At 32.6% G+C, this 7875-nt stretch overlaps 1 long non-coding RNA gene across 1 annotated transcript; it reads left to right on the forward strand.

The window, feature by feature from the left end:
* The first annotated feature begins 457 nt into the window (after positions 1-457).
* LOC134260950 (uncharacterized) lies at positions 458-5206 on the forward strand. The gene is made up of 2 exons (XR_009990672.1): positions 458-1311; positions 3917-5206. It is a non-coding gene; the product is annotated as an uncharacterized LOC134260950 (long non-coding RNA).
* Positions 5207-7875: the final 2669 nt, after the last annotated feature.

Consider the following 7875-nt stretch of genomic DNA (forward strand, 5'->3'; position numbering starts at 1 on the left):
TGTACGACTATACAAGGATCGTAAAAGTTCAACGATATACGATTAAGGTGATTCGAACGTGACGAAATCAAATCCACCGCGCAACTCGAACTGCTGAAAATAGGTTGATCACTGCTGATGTCGTGATACTAATAATTTCGTTCTCATTTTGTTATCAAAGTAAAATAATGGATCATAATCAACAATTTGCGAGACAAATAAAGTAATTTTCAATAGAATTCTGATAAAATTATTCAACATCAGCTTTTCGAGTCTTATTCCGACATTAGGAATTTACGACAATTCCCTGGCCGTTTTCCGCCACCATGTTTACGGAGAGACTGTCTCTTTTATTTTCAAAGAAAAAAACACTTTATTCGGTTGTTTTTGTATGCAATAAGTGTACTGATCTACGCTGTATGGTACCTTACAACAACTGTCCAGGCGATTTCATTTCTAGGTACAGATCAAGGTGTACACCATGATTTTCAAGTAAGTATAAAACGTTCCGACTGAGCCTTCACTTACAAGTTCACTAATGACATTATGTTTAGTACGTAATGTCTTCTTAGAAGACACAATTTATTTACATCATTATGAAAGGTTAGCTCATCGAGTAAATGCAGAAGTGTAATCTGATCAATGTACGCTTTTGTCTCGTATCGAAAATGAAGGGGAAAACATCACATGGCTGCTATGGGCAGTGCATGGAATGAGTCAATGATGCCATTGATGCAGTGAATTCTTATTCTCGTGATAATGATATTTTGTACTTGTCTTTTCAAACAATATTGAATTTATTCACACAAATGATAAAATAGCTCAAAATCATGCACATTTGTCATTGACTGAAAAAATAGGTCCCATGTTTATGATTTTTGAAATATGAGATTATGTCTTACCTACAATCTTGATGTAATGTTAGGTGATGTGCAGTGTAAAATAACATGATAAAAAGGCTTTTTGTAAAAAAAAAAGAAAAAGACAGTTGACCAATTCTCATATTATTTTTATTTTCTGAAACATTATTGAGGCCCCTGCATGATTCTTGTTTACAGCACACATTCACATATTAGTTTTTGTTCGGAAGTAAAGTATAAGGAAGGTCCATGAAATTTGAGAAATGTCTATAAAATTCACATGTAAGTTGAATACTGTCAGACGAGTGATTTGTTATCTCAATAGGTTTTTAATAACCGCCAAAGGAACAGACTGGAGTTTCCATCAATAGGCAGTCAAAATGTACAACCTAAGTCAATTAACACTTGGCAGCATAACCTTTTGATCCAGATGCACTAAAAGATAACTGTGATGCTGAAACCATCTAGCTGGGTATGAAAAAATATAATGCTCAATTGATAAAGTTTTCAAATTTTAAAAAGTAAACATCCTAATGCATGTAAAGTAATTATAGTGCATGTCAGACTGATAAAATGTACATATTACTGTATATCGGGAAATTTTTGCCCCGTTTTATTGTCGCCCCTTTGTCCCTGACCTCGGTTTGGCGTATTCAATTTTCTTAAACAAAATATTACTTGGCAAATTTAACGTGGGGCAAAATTGTTTGCAAGTGTGAAAGGGCAAAAATAAAGTGGGCGAACATGAACCTATATACAGTATACACATGTACTGAAACTGATACCAGCTTTGTTAGCACTGTAATTATGCATTTAATTATTATATTTTAAAAGATGTTGTCTCTTAACTGTAATTGTTTTATCCAAACAAATTGAGTTATGCGCATCAGAAAATAAAAATGCAATGCATATACACAGTGCATGAAACTCACTGTAAAATTAGCTAGACATGCAGGGCTGATTGCTAGTGAAAGTTGTCCATCCTGCCAAAAATGTACTAGCCTGAATCCTGCTAAAAATATACTAGCCAGAACCCTGCTAAAAATGTACTATCCCGAAAAAATAATTTGTCATATATAAGTTTGTTTTAGCAATAATGTGAATGGGGCCAGCTCACTACATATTCAATCCCAGACCTATAGGCTGATGAATTCTACTTGTTTGCTTGTTACACTTTGCAACCAGCAATATTAGTTGATTTGAGAGTTTTATCAAATATTTGAATTTCAATTAAACGTCAAGCGAGCTGACGTCAATACGTGCAAATCTGTTCGTCCTAGACAAAACTTGTGCATCTGTGGCAGTCTGGCGCACGATTATTTCAAACACTGATATACATGTATTCACTGACACATTTTTAACTCCCTGCATCATCTGCAAATTATCCTTTGGATAAGTTAAAAATAATGGAAGAGCTATGCCAAATCTACTACATGTGTGTTAAGCTCTTCTATGTGAGAGTGAATTTTTATTTTTCCCTTATAATTGTTGAATGGCATTCAAGGTTTGTGACATTAATATAAAAATTTAAAAAAATTTCTTTCTTCTGACCTCACCGTCCATGTAATGGTGTATTATGTGCCCCAAATTCTATGCATTTTTTAGGGTAATTTCATGTGGAATGTAAATACGAGGGCCGTTCAAAAATTACGCGGACTGTGCTATTATTTACTCTTACAGACGTCATAGAGTTATGAAATTTCACAGAAATATGTATCTCAAAGATTCCAATAAATTTAGGGCAAAATATCTGTAGTTAAAAACAATCTGCTAAAATTATCGGTATGTTGATATCGCTGATGGAGAGGTACGGAGCACGACAAAAAATTTGAAGCAAAAGCACGCGAAATCCAAAATTGAACTCATCTATTTTCTATAATTCGCGATATTTTTTCGACAATTTTCTCAAATGTATCTTTAAATTGTTCTATCATTATGTATATATATTTCTGGCGTGATATTTGAAGTACTAACATAAATATAGTGATTTTTCTCTGATGCGATTACCGTTAAAACGACTGTGAAAATGACGTCCCCTGAATTGACGGCGCACCACATTTTGTTAAATCATGTGAAATGTTCGAGATATCGCCAACATAGATCCAAAATATGCATAATAAAACATTTAGTAAACTAGGGTATTCGTGACATTCGTCTAGAAAAAGCAAATTGAAATTTTAGACCGTTAGACCTCTGTAAAAAGGCTGTACGGGAGGACGGGAAGAAGATTATCAACGAAAACTTCATCCGCACTGTGTAAAGAACGTGATTGAGAGTCACTAATATCACACTAAATTTGATAAATACCTGCAGTTTTTGGTTTTAAAACAAAAAAAGAATATTCTTTACTTGTTTAATAGATTTTAAGCTTGACAAGAAATGTTGTTTGGATGTTGAGTAGATAAGGTAAGTCAAACTGTACAGGTACTCTTGGGAAAATGTTGAGAAAATGAAAACTCAATCACATATTTTTTTATAATGCCTGTGACGTCGAAGATTTTGCTGCTCCGTGACTTAATGATATGTCCGGAAAAATCACTCAAAATTGATACCAATTTACAACATTTTGATATGAAATTTTGAAGACCATATAAGTAAAGATTCTTTTATATTATGTGTGACATTTTGCCCAAATATGTCGTAAAATATTTTTTCTGTGCAACAAGTCCGCGTAATTTTTGAACGGCCCTCGTATATTTTGAGGTATCATGCTATTTTTATTTCAGTTGAACTATTATGACTAAAATACCAATAATCAATCAGTAATAGGCAACCTTATAATAAATGTTACATTATTACATGTATACTGTAAACCAACTTTTATTCGCGTGCGAGAAATTTTCGCGAGGTTCGCGAGAGCATCGTTATCGCGAATATTTCTCGCCGCGAATGCGTCCTTAAAGTCTCTTTTTCTACTTAAACAGTTCCAAAAAGGCTTGATCGCGAAAAGAAATCGTCGCGAACAAGGTTACTCTCGGTAAATCGCGAAATAAAGTCGTCGCGAATAAAAGTTGGTTTACAGTATTCAGTGTCCACTTGTCATTAAGGCTGTAACTGAAGTAAAGTATTTTTTTCAGGCTGAGATTCACATCTGTATTTAATTCGGCCACATGTCAACAAGACTGAAATGTTTATACTTGAGCTGCTATTATAGACCTACATGGTCAGAATTTTACCAAATGAAAGCCACAGATGGTCAAAAGATTGAAGTTCACAGGGAAAAAAACCGAAGAAACATTTGTGTCGGAACCTCCCTTAAGATTCTAAGCACTGCTGTATGAACAGACCTGCAGCATGCATGTTCATGATATACTTTTTTGAGAAACTTTGTCATACTAAATCTGTTTTTCCCTGATTCAGTGTGCCCTTATATGCGTTTAATAAGTTTAAGCTTGCAAAAGTTTAGCACTGATACAAGTAAATTGTCATTTTTGTCACACCTTTTTCTAGATTTTTTTTCAATGTTAAAAATTCCTGTGTGTGTGTTCAGACAGGAAGTTTGGACTGTTAATTGTCGATCAGATTCTTAATTTACAGAAATTGGATTATATGTATCTCATTATGTTCCACTTTCCAGTATATTTTAAATGAAAGGGAGAGATCAGTCCATGGATTTTTTTGATATAGGCAAACCTTGTACATTATCGATTTGTTATTTTAAAAAAGTCAGAGGAAATTCAGATGTTTAATGTGCACTTTTCTTCACCTGAACTGTGTAAATATGTCAGTGTTATTTTCTTAATCATGTTTATTAGGTATACATATTACATCTTTTAAAAAATTATGAAAATTTTGATATCACGATATTGGGTAATTAATTTAACGCACCAAGTATCAATTCAAAAGTTTAAGGTTTAAAAAAAAAAAGAGGAAATTTGGAATGTAAATGTTAAATATCTTGAAAGTTTTACATTAATTTTCCTTCAAAGTATTATATAAAGTTAGTTTTTAACATATTTAATTAAATAAATTGATAATTGATTACTTTTGATTGATTTTAATAGCCTTAATTGCCAATATATGTAATTCGTGGTAATTATTAAAAATAGACCAGAGGAAATGCGGATTAGCATATCTTTTTATTTGGCTCATGACCATACCAATTTCTGCCCTCCATTACTTAGCTATATATCTCTCATCCAAAATAAAGTTTAGATAATAAATATCCAATTACTTTTAGAGTGGGTTTATAGCGATTTTTGTTCTCAAGGTTAAGAAAAAATGCACAATTTTTAAGAAGACAGAGGAAATTCAGGCTGTCATACAATGTTGTTGGAATGCAATATCTATGAGTAAATAATATCAAGATAATCTTGATTTGTTACCCTATTTTATACATGAAAATAAATAAATTCTGATTATAATGTATAATTTTTTTTAATCCTTTTTTTACTGGCAGTGGGAATTTTTTCACAGATTTTACATTTTTAAACAAGGGTATATTCAGAGGTTGTTGCCATGGAAACGAGCGCATTAACATATAAAATTTTTTATGATTCTTAAACCATAAACTTGTCCTTTATCCGAAGGTAACCATCTTTTAAAATTCCAATTACTTTCACGACAGGTTCGAATCACCTTAATTGTTTGCTAAGAAAATTGTTATGTTTTGTTTAAAACGAATTTCTTAACCCAAAAAGTGCTAGGAGCACCTTCTTCATGCCCGGGATTAATAAACTTTTATGCGATTTAATATGAGACCTAATTGCTTTCAATGTAATAATACTGGAAAATATTAATAAATACATTCAAAAATATGACTGGAGTTTAGACAAATCACCCTTATTTATTTTATTATTTGATATTTACATGCTTCAATAAAAGCTTGATCTATGTCTCAAGTACAGAGAAACTGAGTGTCAAACAAGTCTATGACGACATTACAGTCAGCACAGCGAGATCAAGGTGCGTGTCTTTAATTCTACATTCAAATAGTGATTGAATGATTGTGTACTATTTAATGTCCCAATCGATAATTTTTCACTCATATGGAGACGTCACTGTATGCCGATGAAGGGCTTCAAATTAAGATCTATACTCGGCACTTTGGGCCATTGAGGGTTCTTTATCGTGCCAGCGCCAACTGTGACACGGGACCTACGTCTTTAAGGTCAAATCCGAAAGACCCGTGACTTTCACTTCTGGTGCCGAGCGCTTGGCGAAGGAACAGTCACTACCTTTGTTTACGTCTTACGTATAACGCGGCGCCGCGAAGGAGAATCGAATCCGAGCCTCCCGATCACGAAGCGAACACTCTACCACTAGGCTAGCGTGACCGGTACATTCAAATAGTGTTATGATGACAAGATAAGTTACACATTGATTTAAATTCACAATATTTGTGAGAAATGACAGCATGTTACAGTGTAGGAGAAAGAAAATTACTATTTATTCGCCGAGATTCATTCGCACAGATTTACCCTGACGTCATAATCGAAATCGCGAAGCCATGTATAAGCTGAGGTACCTAAGGGAGTCTTAAACCAAGCCGCGTATCAAAGAAAAAAATGGACGGAACACGTATTAATGTGCATTGATAAAAAAGTTCCGTCTATTTTTTCTTTGATACATCGATCAAAGGAATAAAATATTACGTTCATTTAACTTATTTAATCATGATCTAAAATTAATAATATGAAACTTTTTCACTTTATTTTTAAATTTATGCATCAAAGACAGTGCGTAGGAATATACAACAACGTTAAAGTTGATGAAATTCAAAATGGCTCTGAAGACCGAACGAAGAAAGAACAATGTTCTCAAATATTGTTTTGTCATTACCAACATTCTCTAAAATAATTAACATATTGTTGTGTTATTATTTTTCGCTAAATCCCTATGGGTATATACTTTCTCCGGTAAGATACATGTATCTAAGTTCGTAAATGTAAAGGGAAGTTTCTCAAATATTCTAACAGTCCCAAGTCACAGAAATTTTGGATTTCATATGCTCATCTTTTCATCTGAATTTGAAACCGAACATATAAATATGTATCAAAATCTGTCAATGCTATAAAACATGAAAGAGTCTGTTGCCGACTGCTTCAGATTAAAAAATTCCGTTCTCATTCATGCAATGTCGTTTTTCTCCATCATTCGTTTCCTATGATTTAACAGATTAAAACATCGTAAAACTACAATTTGAGAGAGAATTCTTTAATTTTTCCTATAACAAACACTGCAATTTATGAAAGGGTGTTTTAATTACATTTATTTAATCTTTGAAATCTTATCCAATGGGAAACTGGGTACAATTTAGAAAAAAATTCCTCAAACACTTATTTAGGTGTAACAATCTTTAATTTATGAAAGAAGATGTGTGAACAAGGCGGATAGAATGCCTATAGCGTCAGATATTAAGAAATCATATTCAGTATGTGAATTGAGTAATTAAATTAGCTTCTAATTATTGAACTTTTTGAAATTATGAGAAAAAAAAACTTTTTTGAGAGAAAAAAATCTCGTAAAAAATGTTTCTTTCATAAAATTATTAGATGGTATTCGTGTGATTAGAACCCTAGCAATAAAAATCCGACGTATCAGTAGCCTACTGCTTTGAGACTAACGCGTTAACCACTATGCTACACCACTCATGGTGATTTTATGCATTTATTAAATCATGTTTGTGATATGACATGCGGCTTAATGGACTAATGTTGAGTCATAAAAGTGTACTTTTAAGGTATAGTGGGTCTTCACTCCATGTTTTTGTAAACCAAAAAAAGTGTATTTTATTGCACACTTTTAGGATCATCTTTCAAAAAAAAAATAGAGAGAAGACCCACCCATATTAAAAAATGTTTAAGTATGAGAAAATCATCGTTTTTGTTCTTTTTATTAGTGTGTGTAAGCTTTTTCATAGGCAAACATTTTCAGTCTTTGTGAGATTTTTGTAAATTGTAGAGATTTTACATAAAATATACATAAATATTAAATGAAATATCTAATAAGATTTGAATTTAATTGAGATTAAATTTTTCACTTCTTATCTGTCGCACTATAGACAATTCGCCCGCCTTATTCACCCATCTTCTTT

Source organism: Saccostrea cucullata, unplaced genomic scaffold (assembly GCF_032062105.1).
Source record: "Saccostrea cucullata isolate Sc308-1 unplaced genomic scaffold, CSIRO_AGI_Scuc_v1 ctg1266, whole genome shotgun sequence".
NCBI lineage: Eukaryota > Metazoa > Mollusca > Bivalvia > Ostreida > Ostreidae > Saccostrea > Saccostrea cuccullata.